Below are 19,810 nucleotides of genomic sequence, written 5' to 3'. Positions count from 1 at the left end.
CCTTTGTCCTTCTCGGTGGTTGAGGTCACGGGTTTGTGAGGTGCTGTGCAAGAAGGCAATCGAGTAACAAGTCGAGCAATGTATTCCGCTCAATCATTGATCATTCCATTCAGATCTTCTGCTTTTCAGCTGCACTTCCCCCCAAACATTGCAAATAATTTTGCTCAGTATTTGTTTCGCTTGTTTAATATTTTGTTCTCCGGCTTAGCTAGATTAATATTTCATTTCAATTATCAATGACAGGGAGCAATGAACAATGAACTAGTGAGCAAAGTTTCGTTTATTATTAAAAAGCAGTGATTCCGAAATTATCCAGGCTGATATTAATGGTATAAGAAGTAGTGATTTCGACATGATTTAAATACGCAGCCTTCAGAATCCAGAGTCAGACGCGCTACCGTTTCACCACGAGGTCTACTGATGGCATAGATTATATATATATATATTATATATACTTATTATATACTTAAATATATATGTTTGATGCAGTGTTCCCTTGTGGTTGGGAATAGTTCATTGCACAAAAATAATTCAAGTCTGTGAGACATTTAATGTTTTTTTAATCGCCATTAATACGTTCTGTTGCACACTGAAGGAAATGCTAACTTGTTTGCCAAGTGACAATTAAAACGTCAATAAATCTTTGTGTTTTGTATGTCATGAACTTTTATCCCTTCCCGTTTTACATACTGTATTTTAGGAGTCTGCTTAAAAGTGTTTTCTGCTTATTATACCAGGAATCTGGTGTAGCCGTTGTTAAATTTAAAAAGGTTTGTAGCCCCTTTCATGCATGAACAAACTCGACCCTGAAGGCTTATGGGGAGCAAGTCCCAACAACATGCTTCCCTCCGAGGTTAAATCGGGGACTTTCTGCGTGTAACTGGTGAACATGATAACTGCTGCACTATGGAAATGACAAACTTTTCGTTCTTAGCTCTGAAGGAAGTGTCTCGGGAAAACATGAACTGTTGACTCTCTTTGCACTGACTCTTTTCACGAATATTTCATCGATCGAAACTCTCCAAGTCACAGGGAAAAAATGTCAAAGTCATTAAACTCCCGAATTAGCCCCAAAATGTATCAATCTCAGTTTTGAAATGTTCAATTGACCCCCAGCCTCAACTGCTTTTTGAGGGAGAGAGTTCCAGAATTCCACTCCCCTTTGTGTGAAGAAGTGATTCCTGACATCAAACCTGAACGGCCCAGCTCTAATTTTAAGGTTATGCCCCCTTGTTCTGGACTCTCCCCACCAGAGGAAATAGTCTCTATCTGCCCTGTCAAATCCTTTAATAATCCAAACACCTCAATTAGATCACCCCTTAATATTCTGCACTCAAGGGAATGCAAGTCTGGTCTTTGCAACCTGTCCTCATAATTGCTTATCAAGGATAGCCAACAAAAAGGGTTTTACGACGGCTGGCTCTTTAATGCATTGGGTTTTGTCAACGGGCTCGTTGGTCTAGGGGTATGATTCTCGCTTCGGGGTTGTCTGTCCAAATATGTGAGAGGTCCCGGGTTCAAATCCCGGACGAGCCCTTATTTTACTCTTCAACTTCCAAAGACAGAAAAGTCCCCAAATCACCCCACATGAGTGAAACAATTCCAATGTTTCATACTATTACCAAACACAACTGCCCAACGTGGTTCTGATGAAAGGTCATTGACCTGAAACATTAACTCTGTTACTCTCTCCACAGATTCTGCCTGACCTGCTGAGGGTTTCCAGAATTTTCGATGTCATCAGAGTATCACTTCCCTCATCACCGAACTACACTCCTCCACTAGATGCAGCCTTGTGGTGCAAACAGGCTCCTTCCACACAGCCAGGTGTTCTGCTTTAGGCATTAATTATAACTATAACTTTTGAACTTGTTAGTTAAAACATATGGCCTTGCCCATTGACCAGAAAGCAGAATGGTGTTTATCTCTCACCAGTGCAGCCCTTTCCCGCTGCGTCAGCTTGGAATGATACGTAGCAATCATACATATCTCACACCTCTCCTGCTTCGCTGTGAAGCTGGTAAGACGAACAGCACACAATGCTGTCTGACACACATACACACCAGCTCTGAATGATTTAAAGGCCTTGTTATGATTGTCAGAGAATTGTTTATATCAAAAGGATAATAAAACTTATGAGTATTATGATATCAGCTCCGATCCAAGAGTTTCTGGACTTCAGAATCTACTCGTCTCTATATTAAACATATGCATGCATATAAAATGAAGCAAATCTGACTTATGATTGTAGTTTCATTCTCCCAACAGAGATTTATACTTCCTTACTTAAGAGGCAAATGGTAAAGGTTAATATTAATTCAATATAAAGACTAACTCTTTCCTTACAATACAGATACCCCAAACTAATATAACACCTCAAACTGATAGAGCTTCTCAAATTAAAACAGTACCTCAAACTAATACGGTACCTCAAGCTAATACAATACCTGAAACGGATAGAGAATCTAAAACTAATATAATACCTCAAGCTAATACATCATCTCAAACTAATAAAGTACCTCAAACTAATACAGTACCTCAATCAAATACAACACCTTAAACTAATACAGTACCTCAAACCGATACAGAACCTGTAACATAAATTAATACCTCAAACTCATACAGCATCTCAATCTAATACAGTATCTCAAAGCAATAAAGTACCTCAAACAAATACAACAGCTTAATCCAATACAGCACCTCAAACTGATGCAGAATCTGAAATTAATATTTTTTTTTATTCGTTAATGGGATGTGGGTGTCGCTGGCGAGGGGGTCATTTATTGCCCATCCCTAATTACCCTTGAGAAGGTGGTGGTGAGCCGCCTTGTTGAACCGCTGCAATCCGTGTGACGAATGCTCTCCCGCAGTGCTAATAAGTAACAGACAAAGCAGCGATTCACGCGCCGTTTGCAGGAGAGCTGGTTGGCGGTGATATCGATGCTGTGAGCGAGATCAGACCGTTTCCATGTTTCCACAAACAATGTTCCTTCCTTTATTTCTGGAAAAGTAACACTGATAATGGACAACTACATTTCTGTGGCTGCAACATGAAACTTTGACCAGGTGACACGCTGCTTTCGTGTATATTGCAAGAAACCACACCGGTTGGTCTCTGTGGCGCAATCGGTTAGCGCGTTCGGCTGTTAACCGTAAAGGCTGATGTTTCGAGCAAGAAAACACTCAATGAACAATATCATCTGAGCATGCCATTCGCAATAGTTTAAACTGCGGTCGGATAACAGGTACATGAAAAAAACAGTGAAATGTTTGTGTGGGCGCGATGCTCTGGGATTCCCTGCCTGACCATCGCTACCGATCCTTCTCTGCAGCCTTCCGAAATACAGCGCAGTAAATGTATCCCTGTGAAATGAGCTCCTGGACAGTAATACGGAAATTAGTTTGGCTGAGGGGTGATATCCATATCACAGAGCTTGCAACATCAGTTTTCCGTAGTGTAGTGGTTATCACGTTTGCCGAGCACGTGAAAAGTCCCCGGTTCGAAACCGGGCGGGAACATTTTGAAACCTTGTCCCCATTAAAAATGATTAAATATTTAACGATTCACATTGCTGAATGATGTGAACAAAGTCCATATCTCCCAGCCCTGTTCATGCAGTCCGCTGGGAGCAGGCGATGAATGCCAGCGTGATATTGGGGGTGAAGGCTGCTTCCAATACTGTCTCACACCCGGTGGGATCTGGCGGAGATTTGATAAGCCCGATCTATTTAACCAATATATGAAACGGTGTTTGAGAAACATTCAAAAAATATAATAACATCCAGGATCCTGTCTTCAGAGTGCGTGGCGCAAAGGTCTGACTCCAGATCAAAAGGCTGCGTGTTCACTTCACATCGGGGTCACTGTTTCTTTCACCGCTCACATGAGACTGGATAATTCCCGAATGAAGGTTTTAATTGCTTTTTCACACAAAACAAAACAGAAGTTTGGTCTAAACCCTGACTCAGTCCCGACCCAGTGGCAGGGAGGGGAGCGCCTGATACCCTCATTTATTTCATGCAACAAACTGACACGAATACTGGTATTGATTCAAAATCGACCTGCAGATGGACACACACAGAAAAAGGACAACCACAGAAACAGACAGCAACGACTTGTACATATATATATATATCTGTATATATCGCCTTGAACGTGGTCAGACGATTTAAGCTCGGTGAACTTGCTTCTGCTTTCTGAACTGTACTTGTCCATCCTTCAGAGGTCACGGGAAATATATTTTTTGCCTTTCGAAAAAAGACGCGAAAAGCAGAGACATGTTTTGTTTTCAACACGGCTGGTGAAATGGCCGGACTATCATAAATTAGGGGTCGCATTTGAAACACTGAAAGGAGACTACCTAAAAATCACTGAGTGCAAATTTAAAATCACGGTCACTATTTATTTAGGGCTGAAAGAAATAACAATAAACATGGCATGATGTGGAGATGCCGGTGATGGACTGGGGTTGACAATTGTAAACAATTTTACAACACCAAGTTATAGTCCAGCAATTTTATTTTAAATTCACAAGCTTTCGGAGGCTTCCTCCTTCCTCAGGTGAACGTTTGTTGGAAACGTTTGTCATTTCCAACAAACGTTCACCTGAGGAAGGAGGAAGCCTCCGAAAGCTTGTGAATTTAAAATAAAATTGCTGGACTATAACTTGGTGTTGTAAAATTGTTTACAATAAACATAGCAGTCAGCGTCCGCGGTGAGACGGTGTCGAACTTGTTTGCTGCGAAGTTCACCGCTGGGCTAAAGTTGAAGGACGCGAACCCACTCAATGTAAAGAATGAGCTCAGAACCAACAGGTCCCGTCAACGTCAAACACCTCCTTTCTTGTTCAATAGAGTGAGCAGAGGCGTGTTCATCATCAGACGCCAGCAACTTTAAGAAATGGAACAGATAAAGGCACAGATGCAAGTTCCAAATCTTTTCAATGCAAAGTTATTTCACTTTATTTAAAGTGCGGTGAGGCTGAAAACGGGTCCCAGATGATTTGCGTTCACTCGTGACTTGTTTTCCAGTGTTTGTCCTTCAGGTTTGCAAATTAATTTGTATTGGATATTGAAGATTTTTCAGGATGATTGCACAACATACCATGTATAAAGCAACCATCTTGATAACTTCAATCATCACACACTCTACATCGACGCTGCAGAGGCCCCAGCACCCCTTTCAATATTGTTTTTCTTAACTCACAGTTTTCAAAAGGGAATTGGATAAAAGCTTGGATGGAAACTTTTTCTGGTCTATGGGGAAACAGCAGGCGAGTGGGACTAACTGGACAGCACTTTCAGAGAGCTGGCACTGGCACGATGGGCCGAATGGCATCCGAATGGCGCTGCCTTATTCTATGATCCTATTAATAGGTCAATTTCCACCTGTCACTAAGCCTCTCTTAATGGAGCGCAGTAATCGTGTCCCTGTGAACTGAGCTCCTGAACAGTAATACGGAAATTAGCGTGGCTGAGCGGTATGAAACTGTGGTTCGGCTCCTAACAGGAAACTTCCTCTCTAGCTTTGATTAGTTTATCAATTATCTCCCCCCTTTCGATCTTAAATGTCTTTATATTTTTTTGATCTCTTCTTCTCCTGTCATGCCCACAATATTAATCTCCCTGGTAAATAGTGAAGCAAAGTGATTATTTAATATTTCGGCCATTTCGCTGTCATTGCCTGTGAGTTTGTCGTGTGTATCCCTTAGTGGCCCTATTCCAATCCTAAATTTTCTTTGGCTGTTGATGTGTCCAGAATACTTCGCTTTTTTGATATTCCTTTTTGCCTTTCCAATATTTCTTTAGACTTCTTTCCCAGTCTTTTCACATTCCCCTCTCTCCTTTATTGTCTCGTGTGTGCCTTTTTCTTCAGTTTCAATTTTGTCCTTATTTCTTTATTCATCCCTGTTGTATCATTTCTGGCTAGTTTTTTCTTGCTTTGTCGTGGGATATATTTCTCCTGGACTCTATCGATCATCGTTTGAAATGTTTCCCACTGCTGTTCTATTTATTTGTCCCGGTCATTAATATGTCAAACATTTCACCATTCAAAACTTCTCAAGTCACATATGCATGACAAAGCCAGTTGCTTTTGTGGGAGGAGCAAATAAACTTGGCAGAAAAATCAGCTGCAGCCCAATCCACAAATAAAATATTTCCACGTCTTGGTAAAAATCAGCAATGTCAGAATCCAGAAGAGACTGCGACCTGAACGCAGCGCCTTAGACCGCTCGGCCATTCTGACTACCGATACCGTGTTTTATTCTGCATTATTTCTGCACTGTTGGCCAGTGATAGCAGCATGAAACTTAAAAATAGTCCTCACCTAATGTGGGGCTCGAACCCACGATCCTGAGATTAATAGTCTCATGTTCTATCAACTGATCTCGCCAGACCTGAGTACCAATAACCGCCTTATCTATTATTGCAGCAAGCAGGAGAAAGACTCCATTTCAAATGAGGAACAGGATCAACTGTCACTTCGAAAGGCAAGGACCAATCAAGGGCAGTCAGCATGGATTTGTTGAGGGGAGGTTGTGTCCAACTAACCTGATTGAATTTTTCGAGGAGATGACAAGGAGGATCGATGAGGGTAGCGCAATTGATGTAGTCTACATGGATTGTAGCAAGGCTTTTGAAAAATTCCCACATGGCAGATTGGTCGAAAAAGTAAAGGCCCACGGGATCCAAGGGAATGTGGCTTATTGGATCCAAAATTAGCTGAGTGGTAGAAAGCAAAGGGTAATGGTCAACGGGTGTTTTTGCGGCTGGAAGGCTGTTTCCAGTGGGGTGTCGCAGGGCTCGGTACTTGGTCCTTTGCTTTTTGTGGTATACATTAACGATTTGGACTTAAGCGTAGGGGGCATGATTGAGAAATTTGCGGTTGACATAAAAGTAGGCCGTGTGGTTGATAGCGAGGAGGAAAGCTGTAGACTGTGGGGGTTCAGGCAATTTTCTGATAAAAAAACCTCTCAATCTGTCTCTGAACTTATTTTGAACGAATACGTGTGTTTGACCCGGCACAGGCACGATGGGCCGAATGATCTCCTCTTGTGGACTAACATGATACTAAGTTTTGTCAGATGGAAAAGCAACACATTCCAAATAAGAGCAGAGAGATGAAAGTAGTCTAACAGCATAACAGCACGGTGAGATATTATATTTGAGAAGGATGAGGAGGGATAGTTTATCATGCTGGTAATCACATAGGGCATCATTTGTGACTTTGATAAGGACCATTTCATGCTGCGACAGGGGCGGAAACCTGATTGGAGAGATTCAGCCCGGGCGTGGCCCCATCGTGTGCGGTGAGACGGAGGGGGGCGGGTGGAAGCAGCATGAAAGTTTAAAACGGTACTCGCCCAACGTGGGGCTCAAACCCACTACCCTGAGAGTTTTTAAAGATAAGGGGGAGCAGCCACTGTCTGTGTCTCCAGCTGCAATGGAAAGAACACATTCCAAGTACGAGCAGAGAGAGCACACCATTCAGCTACCCATTGTGTTACATGCCATACCATCGGTTTCCGTAGTGTAGTGGTTATCACGTTCGCTTTACACGCGAAAGGTCCCCAGTTCGATCCTGGGCGGAAACATTATGTTGGAACTTGGTCTCCACAAACAGACAGATCGATTTTCTTCTCCTGCCAAAAAGGGAGACAGTGGCTGTTGCCGTATTCTTTGTCACCTGCATATTTTACTGCATTAAACAGATAATTTTGAGTGAGAGAAAACTGATCCACAGTGACGCTCTTTTCAAGTTTTATTCCCTTCTCAACTGGAAGGATATATTGGCTTTGGAAATAGTGGCTTTTGAAAGGAGTTAGTCGGGTGGGATGGACAAATCTTTTCCAATGGTGGGGGACAAGGGAATACGAACCAACCATCCACCAAGTTCTCCCGAATTCTCCGGTGCAATGGGAAACCGGCCAACAAAAGCCCTTTCATTGACCGTGGAGGTTCAGACAATTTTCTGATAACAAAGCGCTCAATCTATTTCTCTTGTCTATTTCCCGATGTTTCCGGATACTGTCTGCATCTCTGCCCTGTGTTTATCTCACTATGTGTCCACCTGCAGGGTGGTTTTTGAACGAAGATGTGTGTTTGTCTTCTGTTATTTGCATTAAAGAAATGAGGTCATCAGGTGCTTCCCTCCCGGCCAGAGGCAGACTTTGGAGCAGGGTTCTGTTAATTGTGAAGACGCAAAGAAAACTTGAATTGCAGAATTGTTCAAACCGGCTCTCAGGGAAAAAACTGCGACCCCGACGTGATTTGAACACGCAACCTTCTGATCTGGAGTCAAACGCGCTACCGTTGCGCCACGAGGCCTGGATGCTACATTGCGTGTTTGTTTCTATCAATGTTTGTCAAGCACCGCTTTCGAGCTCCGAGATTGGTGGAATGGGTTGGCTTTCAAATCCCCGCCCACTCCCACCGGATGTCAGGCAGCATCAGAAGTCGCCGTCACCTGTCAGCGGCAGCATGGCGCTCGCTTCCATCGCCTGCTGTCAGCGGACTGCAGCAAATCCAATTCCATTCATCCTGCACCCAGAATTATCACATCACAGGAAATGGATGTGGGAAACTGCTCAAGGTACATAACAGGAGGGGATCTTCTGAAAAACATTTAGACTTTCCGTGTTTAGACTTCGATTAGAACTGCAAAAAAGAACGTGTGAAAATATAAACTATGGGTGTGATGTTTATACATGTAGGAAACTGCTCAAAATACATAACAGGATGGGAATCTTCTGAAAAACACGTGGACTTTCGATGTTTGGACTTTGGTGAGAACTGCAAAAATGAACGTGTGAAAATATAAATTATGGGTGTGATGCTTCTATTTAAAGTGAATGTTTGTTTGCGGATTTCTCCCGTTACTGTCGCAACTATGGGTTGTTAATCCATCAACAATAACTTCCGCTTGAAATTAGCCCGAGTGGTTACAAAATAGCAATTTTAATAGACTGATTACAACAGAGTTGCACGACAGGTGTCTTCAACATTACATTCAACAGTATTATTATTATAATACAACTGTCTACAGATTACATTAATGACAAGCAATCAACACAACCTGGACTGTCTGCGAATCCAGGTAGATCAGACCTGACCTTTGCGGACTGCCTGTGGAAATGGACTTCTGACTATCCCCCATTGAGAGCTCTAACATCTGAGAAGGGAGCATGCCCTATCTTTATACGATTCGGCTGCATTGTTCTGTACGTAAGCACCACTGATCTTAACTCATGGTCGTAAACCATCCCACTTTGCTGACTCTCAGAAACCACCAAGGGTTGTTTATTGTCTTAGTTTTTTTTAGACTTTCTCCGTCATCAGGTTTTGGATGATTATACTAGGTGAGCACAACCTGGAGTTCAGGTGTCCAGGCACTCAAGTTTCTCTGGACATCAACATTTCATAGTTTCTCACCATTTCAAAAATATTCAGTTCTCTGTTCTTCCTACCAAAGTGAATAACCTTACATTTCCCCACATTATACTCCATCTGCCACATTCTTGCCCACAAGCTTAACCTGTCTGTATCCCTTTGTAGACTCTTTGTGTCCTCTTCACAGCTTACTTTCCCACCTAGATTTGTATCTTCAACAAACCTGGAGACATTACACTCGATCCCTTCATCAAGTCATTACAAGTCGTCTATAGGCATATAAATAGCAAACTGGTAGTGAGAGGAGGGGTAAGAACGATTAGGGACCAAAAAGGAGATCTACACATGAAGGCACAGGGCATGGCTGAGGTTCTAAATGAGTATTTTGCATCTGTCTTTACCGAGGTAGAAAATGCTGCCTAATCACAGTAAATCACATTAAATGGGGAGGTAGTTGAGATACTGGATGGGGTGAAAATTGATAAAGAGGAGATCGTAGAAAGGCTGGCTGTACTTAAAGTAGATAAGTCACCTGGTCCGAATGGGATGCATGCTAGGTTGCTGAGGGAAGTAAGGGTGTAAATTGCAGAGGTCCTGGCCATAATCTTTCAATCCTCCTTAGATACAGGGTTTGCTGCCACAGAACTGGAGAATTGCAGATGTTACACCCTTGTTCAAAAAAGGGTGTAAGGATAAACCCAACAACGAGAGGCCAGTCAGTTTCACCACGATGGTGGGAAGGTTTTAGAAATGATAATCTGGGACAAAATTAATAGTCATTTGGAAAGGAAAGCCACTTTGGATTTATTAAAGGCAAATCGTGATTGAGTTTCGTGATGAATTGACAGAGAGGGCTGATGAGGGCAATGTGGTTGATGTTGTGTAAATGGCCTTTCAAAAGACGGTTGATAAAGTGCCACAAAATAGACTTGTCAAAATGGGCGATAGTGGATGCTTCCTTATTCTTTAAAAGCGCTTTCTTTTATTTCACTCAACAGATAACTTTGAATGAGCGAACACTGATCCACAGTGAGGCTTATTTCAAGTTTATACCCTTTTAATCTGAAAGGATATATTGGCCTTGGAAGGATGGCAGCAAAAATTCACCAGATTATTACCAGGGTGCAATAAGTTAAATTATGAGAAGATGTTGTATAAATTAGGTTTAAAATCACACAAGTCACACTGCAAAACGTTTTCATTTTTGATACATACATTAATGACCTGGACATGAGTATACAGGGTATAATTTGAAAGATTGCAGATGACACGAATCTCGGGAATGTAGTAAACAATGTGGTGGATCGTATCAGACTTCAGGAGGACATAGAAAGCCTGGTGAAATGGACTTTAATAATAGAGGCATAGAGTACAAAAGCAGCACAGTTATGCTAAACGTTTATAAAACACTGGTTAGACTGCAGCTGGAGCATTGTATTCAATTCTGAGCACCGCACTTTAGGAAAGATGTCAAGGCCTTGTAGAGGGTGCAGAGGAGATTTACTGGAATGGTAACAGGGATGAGGCACTTTAGTTATGTGGTGAGACTGTAGAATCTGGGATTATCCCCTGAAAGCGCAGAAGATTAAGGGGAGATTTGAAAGAGTTGTTGAAAATAATGAAAGGTTTTGACAGAGCAAATAAGGAGAAACTGTTTTCAGTTGCAGAAGGGTCGGTAACCAAAGGACACAGATTTAAGGTAATTGGCAAAAGAGCCTGTGGCGACATGAGGGAACACAATTTACACAGCGAGTTGTTATGATCTGGAATGCGCTGCCTGAAAGACAATAGTAATTTTCAAAACGGGATTGGATAAATACTTGAAAAGGAAAACAATTTGCAGGGCTTATGAGGAAAAAGCTTATGGTGGTGAGACATCTTGGATAGCTCTTTCAAAGAACTAGCACAGGCACGATGGGCCGAATGATCTCCTTCTGTGTTGTAACATATTAAGTTTTGCTGGACGGAGAAGCAACGCATTCCAAGTCAGAACAGAGACAGGAGACTAAGTCAGTTCCCCATTGTTTTTAATGAGATAGCAGCGCTTTCCGTAGTGTCGTGGTTATCGCGTTTGCTTCACATGCGAAAAGCTCCCGAGTGTAAACATTGTTTTGAAACTTGCTCTCCATAAACATCCACGGAGGAGATTTTTTCTCGTGCCAAAAAGGGCGACAGTGGCTGCTCCCTTATTCTTGAAAAGCTGCATCTTTTAATTCACGAAACAGATAACTTTGAGTGAGAGAAAACTGATCCTCAGTGACGCTCATTTCAAGTTTGATTCCCTTTTACTCTAAAAGGGTATATTGGCCTTGGAAGGAGCGCAGCTCAGATTCACCAGAATGTTAGCAGAGCACGAAGGGTTAAATTATGAGGAGCGGTTACATACTTGTATCCCCTGGAATATAGAAGTCTTTTTATGATTTTGAAAGGTAGATAGACAAACCCTTTCCGCTGGTGAGGGAGTCTAAGACAATATCACAATATGACAATAGCTGTTTTACGAGTGAAAACGGCCCTACGCATCACTGTGAGTGTAAGAGACGAGCCTCTTGGTGCTGCGTCCTGTGCAGTGAATGTCAAAATTTTTAAAAGGTGAAGAAAGTGTTTGGGGTTCAGATACACAAATCTCTAATGGGAATGAGATTTTGTCAGAGGTTGCAGCCTTCCCCAGTTTTCTTGCGCTTTGCGAGACACCAGTTCCGGTTTAAATTTACAAACTGGGTGAGTTGGTGATCACGGTCCACCAGACTCAGCGGTCCCGGGTGAGAGAGCGAGAAATCAGCCCGGGCGCGGCCACAATGTGCGCGGTGACACTGCACGGGAGGTCGGGGGGAGTCAGATCTTGGGTTCACCCCTGAAAGCAACATTAAAAGTTTAAAAGCGAATTCGCCCAACGGGGAGCTCGAATCCACGATTCTGAGATTAAGAGTGTTATGTTCCACCGACTGAGCGAGCCGGGCCTGAGAAACCCAACCACTCTTGTCTGTCATTGCAGTAAACTCGCCCCTGGGTGTCCATGTGCATCAATCCCAAAATAACGTCCATTTCATTGGCTGTGTTTATCTATGTGTGTGTGTGTCCACCTGCAGGTTGATTTTGAACGAATACCAGTGTTTGTCTTCTGTTGGTAACATTAAATAAAAGAGCGCATCAGACACTTCCCTCCCCGACACTGGGGAACCAGTGAAAACGCAACTAAAGCATGAATTGCGGAATTATACAGACTCTTATCAGCGCCAAAAGTAGCTTTAGTATATATACACCCCAATAAATAAATAAATAATACAGTTGTATGTAAATACATTTGCAACAAAAAGAGTCACAAAACCAGAAATATTATTTGAACCTAATACAAACACTCCCAGATATATTTCGAAACCTGACATGTGTTTTCTGGTGGTGTCGTGGTTAGGATTCGGCATTCTTGCTGTTATAGCCTTGGTTCGATTCCTGATCAGAGGACTTGCTGTTACAAAAGACAAATGCCAATTTTGGAGAATCACAGCAAATGTTCAACACAGAAGGAGGCCATTCGGCCCATCATGTCCGCGCCGGCCGAAAATGCGCCACTCAGCCGAATCCTACTTTCCAGCGCTCGGTCCGGAGCCTTTTTGGTTACGCCAATTCAGGTGCATATCCAAGTATTATTTAAATGTAACGAGGGATTCTACCTCCAGCACCCTTTCAGGCAGTCAGTTCCAGACTCCTTCCACCTTCTGGGTAAAAATAATTCTCCTCAGCTCTCCTGCACCCGATCACCAACTCACCTAGTTTGTAAATTGTAACTGGAGCAAGTGCCTCGTCAGAGAGCAAGAGATGCAGGTGAGGCAGCAACCTCTGACAAAATCTCAGGCTCATCAGAGAGGTTTGTGTATCTGAACCCCAAATAACCTTCTGCTCCGTTTAAAGTTTTGACCATTGCACACGAGGCGACACTGACAGAATCGTCTCTTGCACTGACAGTCAAGCAAGCGGAGGGTTCACTCGCGAAAGCAGCGTGAAAGTTTAAAACAGAATTCGCACAACGTGGGGCTCGAACCCACGAATCTGAGATTAAAAGTCTCATGGTTTACCGACTGAACTGGCCGGGTCGAGCTGAAAAAGCTTAATTTGGTTTGTTATTGCAACGAGGCAGCTGCTGGCTCCCCGCGAGGGGCTGAGTTCAGAATCGGAGAAGGACACAGCTCAGAAGCAGGCCATTCGGGCCAGCGCGCCCGTGCCTTGTCCGACAAACCATGCACCAGATTCTCCTGAATTCCAAGGTGTGGACTGAAAGCGAACAACAAAATACCTTACATTCGACCGTGGAGGTACAGGCAATTCTCTGAGAAACCGGCTTGTCTATTTCCCGGTGTTTGCCTGTCTCTCTGGCTGTGTTCATTTCTGTGCGTGTGGAGCTGCAGGCTGATTTTGAATTAATAAGTGTGTTTGTGTGTGTTTCTTGCAATAAATAAATGAGGGAATCAGACGCTTCTCTCCCTGACAATGGGGAACTAGTGAGGCAGAATTCAGAGCAGGGTTCTGTTTATTGTGAAAAGGGGAATGCAATATGAATTCCGGAATTATTCAGACTCCGACCAACGTTAAGAACAAGCGTGACCCCGATGTGATTTGAACACGCAGCCTTGAATCAGACGCGCCGCTATTGCGCCTGGAGGTCGAATGGCAGGGACCTTGATGTTGATCTTGATGAAAGCTTCTCATGCACCGTTGAATTTATTTCAGATTACCAAATCCCCGCCCACTCCCACCGGGTGTCAGGCAGCCACAGAAGCAGCCTTCACCTGTCCGCGGCAGCACGACTGCAGCATATCCAATTACACACACCCGGCACCCAGAATCATCACATCACAGGAAAGGAACTGCTCAAAATGCAGAACAGGACGGGCAGCATCTGAAGAAACGCTGAGACTTTCGGTGTGTGGACTTTGTTCAGGACTGCTAACAGGACGGTGTGAAAATTTAAACAATGGATGTCATGCTTCTTTATTAAGTGAGTGTTTATGTTATGTGTGCCATTTATACATTTATTTTGATTATTTTTACAATATGATATATCTTGTTATAAATATATATGATTGCATCCGTGACACTTATAAATACATTTGGGTGTAACTGTGTGGTGGTTATCATTATATCTCTGTGTATCTGTGTTATGTATTTGTGTGTAATAAAAAATAAGACATAGAGAAATAAATATCCAGAAAATACATTGACATCATATACACACCAATAAATGAATAAATAATACAGATACATGTAAATACATTTGTAAGCAGCAGTCATGAAAGGCATTTACTTCCAATGGCTTAGGGATGAGCCGGTGGGCGTCAAAACATGCCGTGGATGGAGACCGGGTTGGTAATTGCGGGAAGAGCAAATCAACTGGGCCGAAAAATCAACTGCACCTCAAGCAACAAATAAAATAGGAGTCAAAATAACCGATATTAGAAGTGGGGTTCGAAACCACGCCTCCAAAGGAAACTACGACCTGAACGCAGCGCCTTAGTCAGCTCGGACAACCTGACTGATAAAAAAATATCCGGAATCGTTGACTTTATTAATAGAGGCATAGAGTACTCATGCAAGGAACGTCTGCTGAACCTTCATAAATCACTGGTTCGGCCCCAGCTGGCCACCACACAATTCTGCCCACCACACTTTAGGAAGGATGTCAAGGCCTTGGAGAAGGTGCAGAGGTGATTTACTAGAATGGTGCCAGGAATGAGGGACTTTAGTGAGGTGGAGAGACTGGAGAAGCTGGGGTTGTTCTCCTGAGAGCAGAGACGGTTAAGGGGAGATTTAGCAGAGGTGTTCAAAATCATGAACGGTTTTGATAGAATAAATGAGGAGAAACTATTTCCAGTGCCAGAAAGGATGGTAACCAGAGGACACAGATATAAGTTAATTGGCAACAGAGGTGAGATGAGGAGAATGTTTTTAAGCAGCGAGTTGTCATGATCTGGAATGCACTGCCTGAAAGGGTGGTGGAAACAGATTCAATAATAACATTCAAAGGGGAACTGGATAAATACTTGAAGAGGAAAGTTTTGCAGGGCTATGGGGAAAGGGAAGGGGAGCGGGTCTAATTGGATAGCTCTTTCAAAGATTTTGACAAGCACGATGGGCCGAATGGCCTCCTTCTATGATGTTTCCATGCTGTGATTCGATGTTATGGAGGATTTTCTGATGCAGTGAATATTCGGGGCAGAGGACCAAGTGGGGATTGAGCTCGACGGCAAGTGTATACAGTTTGTTCAAAGGACTGAAGCCGATGGTTTCATTCTTCCCGTCGTTTAGCAGCAGGAAATTACTCGGCCTTGCAGGCGACATTTTTTGTCTTCATTCATGGGATGTGGGTGTCAATGGCAAGGTCAGCATTTATTGCCCATCCCTAATTGCTCTTGAGAAGGTGCTGGTGGGCGCCTTCGTGAACTGCACCTTTCATTGACTGTGTCATTGTCATTTTCTGGATAGAGAGAAACTATTTCCGCTGGTTGGCGATTCTAGGACTAGGGGGCACAGTCCAAAAATTAGAGCCAGACCTTTCAGGAGTGAGGTTAGAAAACACTTCTACACACAAAAGATGGAAGAAGCTTGGAACTCTCTTCCCCTAATGGCAATTACTCCCTGGAGAGTAGGAGGTTTAGGGATGATCTGAAAGAAGTCTATAAAATAAAGAGGGGCATAGATAAGGTAGATAGTCAAAATCTTTCCCCAAAGGTAGGGGAGTCTATAACGAGGGGGCATAGATTTAAGGTGAGAGGGGAGAGATACAAAAGGGTCCAGAGGAGCAATTTTTTCACTCAAAGGGTGGTGAGTGTCTGGAACGAGCTGCCAGAGGCAGTAGTGGAGGCGGGTACAATTTTGTCTTTAAAATGCATTTGGACAATTACATGGGTAAGATGTGTATAGAGGGATATTGGCCAAATGCAGGCAATTGGGACGAGCTTAGTGTTATAAGCTGGGCGACATGGACATGTTGGGCCGAAGGGCCTGTTTCCATGTTGTAAACCTCTATGATTCTATGAATTGATATTTGCTTAATTGCTAATTTTAAATCTGAGATCGATAGCTTTTTGCCAACCGAAGATGTGAAGCGATATGGGCCAAAGGCAGGTATATGAAGTTAGATCACAGATCAGCCATGATCTTATCAAATGGCGGAGCGGGCTCGAGGGGCTGAATGGCCGACTACTGTTCCTATGGTACATATCCCCAAGAGTCTGTTCTCTCCATAGTTGTTGAATTATCGCCTTGTGTTTCCAGCATATTTTCGTCTAAAGCTCGGTTTCGGGATGAGCCGGTGGGCGTCAAAACGTGCCGTGCACTGAGATCGGGTTTGTTATTGCGGGAAGAGCAAATCAACTGGGCCGAAAAATCAACTGGAGCTCGCGCATTAAATAAAATAGGAGTCAAAATAGCTAATGTCAGAAGTGGGATTCGAACCCGCGCTTCCACAGAAGACTGCGACCTGAACGCAGCACCTTAGTCCGCTCGGCCACCCTAGCTGATAAATAATTCCATCATTCGCCACCCTTTCCACATTGAGACCCCCCCCCCCAACCCCTGGAGAAAGTTTCACTCACTCCAGTGCTTGGTAAGATAAATGCTGCTGGAAAGGCTCGGTGAGCGGGATGCCACCTCCCCGGGTTCTCCTGAGCCTATTGTACTTTATTCCTATTTAATCACGGGAATATCCGCAATCAGGAGCTAAAAATGATTAAAAGCTGAAACACTGAGAAAGGGAAGTCCACGTTAAATCTGATAATGCTGCAAGTCAAAATCGCTGGTGGTTTGGATTCGTCGCTTTCATAGCTGCGGCCAGGGTTCGCTTCCTGATCAGCGAATCTATTTTTACAAAACAGTTCACTTAATTACACAAAATAATTCAAGTCTCTCAGATGATTCTTTTAATCACCATTAATAAACCCACAACTTTCTGTTTCGCACTGAATGAAATGCGAACATGTTTGCCGAGTGACCGTCGAAACTATGCTAACTTTTCTAACTTTCATCCCTTCTCATTTCACGCACTGCTCAAAACTGTTCACTGGTTTTGAGACCAGGAATCTGGTGCAGCCGTTGTTGAATGTGAAAGGATTGCAGCCCAATTTACACGAGAGAAAGCTCGCGCCTGGAAGTTTGTGAGGAGCAAGTTCCAGCAAATTGTTTCTGACCCGGGATTAAACCGGGAGTTTTTCGCGTGTGAGGCCAACATGATAATCATTACGCCACGAAAAAATCTATTTAGTCCAGCCCAGGGTAGATGGAAGTCTTAAGGGAGAAAGTGAACTGCTGACTCCCACGTCTGGGGGATATCCCAAAGCGCTTCATAGAGGTGTAATCAAAAACATAGCATCATAGAAACACAGGAGGCCATTCGACCCATCGTGCCTGTGCCAGCCCTTTAAACTAAATGGTGCAATTTTAAAGGGGGTGCAGGAACAGAGAGACCTGGGGGCATACGTACACAAATCTTTGAAGGTGGCAGCACAAGTTGAATAGATTGTAAAAAAAAATATCCGGAATCGTTGACTTTATTAATAGAGGCACAGAGGACAAAAGCAAGGGACTTATGCTAAACATTTATAAATCACTGGTTAGGCCCCAGCTGGCCACCGCACAATTCTGCCCACCACACTTTAGGATGGATGTCAAGGCCTTGGAGAAGGTGCAGAGGTGATTTACTAGAATAGTGCCAGGGATGAGGGACTTCAGTGAGGTGGAGAGACTGGAGAAGCTGGGGTTGTTCTCATTTGAGCAGAGACGGTTAAGGGGAGATTTAACAGAGGTGTTCAAAATCATGACCGGTTTTGATAGAATAAATCAGGTTGAACTATTTCCAGTGCCAGAAAGGATGATAACAAGAGGACACAGATTTAAGGTAATTGGCAACAGAGGTGAGATGAGGAGAATGTTTTTACGCAGCGAGTTGTCATGTTTCCACCACCCTTTCAGGCAGTGCCTGAATGCACTGCCTGAAAGGGTGGTGGAAACAGATTCAATAATAACATTCAAAGGGGAACTGGATAAATACTTGAAGGGGAAAATTTTGCAGGGCTATGGGGACAGGGAAAGAGATTGGGTAAAATGGGATAGCCTTTTCAAGGAGTTGACACAGCCACGATGGTCCGAATGGCCTCCTTCTATGATGTTTCCATGCTGTGATTCTATGTTATGGAGGATTTTCTGATGCAGTGGATATTCGGGGCAGAGGACCAAGTGGGGATTGAGCTCGACGGCAAGTGTATACAGTTCGTTCAAAGGACTGAAGCCGATGGTTTCATTCTTCCCGTCGTTTAGCAGCAGGAAATTACTCGGCCATGCAGGCGACATTTTTTGTCTTCATTCATGGGATGTGGGTGTCAATGGCGAGGTCAGCATTTATTGCCCATCCCAAATTGCTCTTGAGAAGGTGCTGGTGAGCCGCCTTCGTGAACTGCACCTTTCATTGACTGTGTCATTGACATTTTCTGGATAGAGAGAAACTATTTCCGCTGGTTGGGGATTCTAGGAGTAGGGGGCACAGTCTAAAAATTAGAGCCAGACCTTTCAGGAGTGAGATTAGAAAACACTTCTACACACAAAGGATGGAAGAAGTTTGAAACTCTCATCGCCTAATAGCAATTGATATTTGATTAATTGCTAATTTTAAATCTGAGATCGATAGCTTTTTGCCAACAGAAGTTATGAAGGGATATGGGCCAAAGGCAGGTATATGGAGTTTGATCACATATCAGCCTTGATCTTATCAAATGGCGGAGCGGACTCGAGGGGCTGAATGGCCTACTCCTGTTCCTGTGGTACATTTCCCCAACTGTCTTTTCTCTCCATAGTTGTTGCCTTGTGTTTAAAGCATATGTTCGTTTAAAGCTCGGCTTAGGGATGAGCCGGTGGGCGTCAAAACGTGCCGTGGATCGAGACCGGGTTGCTTGTTGCGGGAAGAGCAAATCAACTGGGCCGAAAAATCAACTGCAGCTCGAGCGAAAAATAAAATTGGAGTCAAAATAACCGCTGTCAGAAGTGGGATTTGAACCCACGCCTCCAAAGGAGACTGCGACCTGAACGCAGCGCCTTAGACCGCTCGGCCATCCTGACTGATAAATAATTGCGTCACTCGCCACCCTTTGCACATTAAGACCCCCCCCCCCCCCCCCCCCCGAGAGAAAGTTTCACTCACTCCAGTGCTTTGTGAGAGAAATGCTGCTGGAAAGACTCGGTGAGCGGGCTGCCACCTCCCCGGGTTTTCCTGAGCCTATTTTACTTTATTCCTATTTAATCACGGGAATATTCGCAATCAGGAGCAATAAAGAATTAAAAGCTGAATCACAGAGAAAGGGAAATCCATATTGCATCGGATAAACCAACTAACAGAGTTTCCTGGTGGTCCAGTGGTTAGGATTCGGCGCTTTCACCG

At 43.6% G+C, this 19,810-nt stretch overlaps 4 non-coding genes across 4 annotated transcripts; 2 read left to right on the top strand and 2 right to left on the bottom strand.

Moving 5' to 3' along the window:
• Positions 1–1,448: 1,448 nt before the first annotated feature.
• On the top strand, positions 1,449–1,536 carry trnap-cgg (transfer RNA proline (anticodon CGG)). Its single transcript is given in 2 exon segments — positions 1,449–1,484; positions 1,501–1,536. It is a non-coding gene; the product is annotated as a tRNA-Pro (tRNA).
• A 5,986-nt stretch (positions 1,537–7,522) lies between these two features.
• trnav-uac (transfer RNA valine (anticodon UAC)) lies at positions 7,523–7,595 on the top strand. The gene has a single exon. It is a non-coding gene; the product is annotated as a tRNA-Val (tRNA).
• A 661-nt stretch (positions 7,596–8,256) lies between these two features.
• trnaw-cca (transfer RNA tryptophan (anticodon CCA)) lies at positions 8,257–8,328 on the bottom strand. Its single transcript has one exon. It is a non-coding gene; the product is annotated as a tRNA-Trp (tRNA).
• Positions 8,329–19,408: 11,080 nt separating this feature from the next.
• trnal-cag (transfer RNA leucine (anticodon CAG)) lies at positions 19,409–19,491 on the bottom strand. The gene has a single exon. It is a non-coding gene; the product is annotated as a tRNA-Leu (tRNA).
• Positions 19,492–19,810: the final 319 nt, after the last annotated feature.

The sequence above is a fragment of the Heptranchias perlo genome, unplaced genomic scaffold (assembly GCF_035084215.1).
Source record: "Heptranchias perlo isolate sHepPer1 unplaced genomic scaffold, sHepPer1.hap1 HAP1_SCAFFOLD_50, whole genome shotgun sequence".
Taxonomy (NCBI): Eukaryota; Metazoa; Chordata; class Chondrichthyes; order Hexanchiformes; family Hexanchidae; genus Heptranchias; species Heptranchias perlo.
Note: the sequence above shows the minus strand (reverse complement) of the source record. Positions and strands in the feature narration are given on the sequence as shown.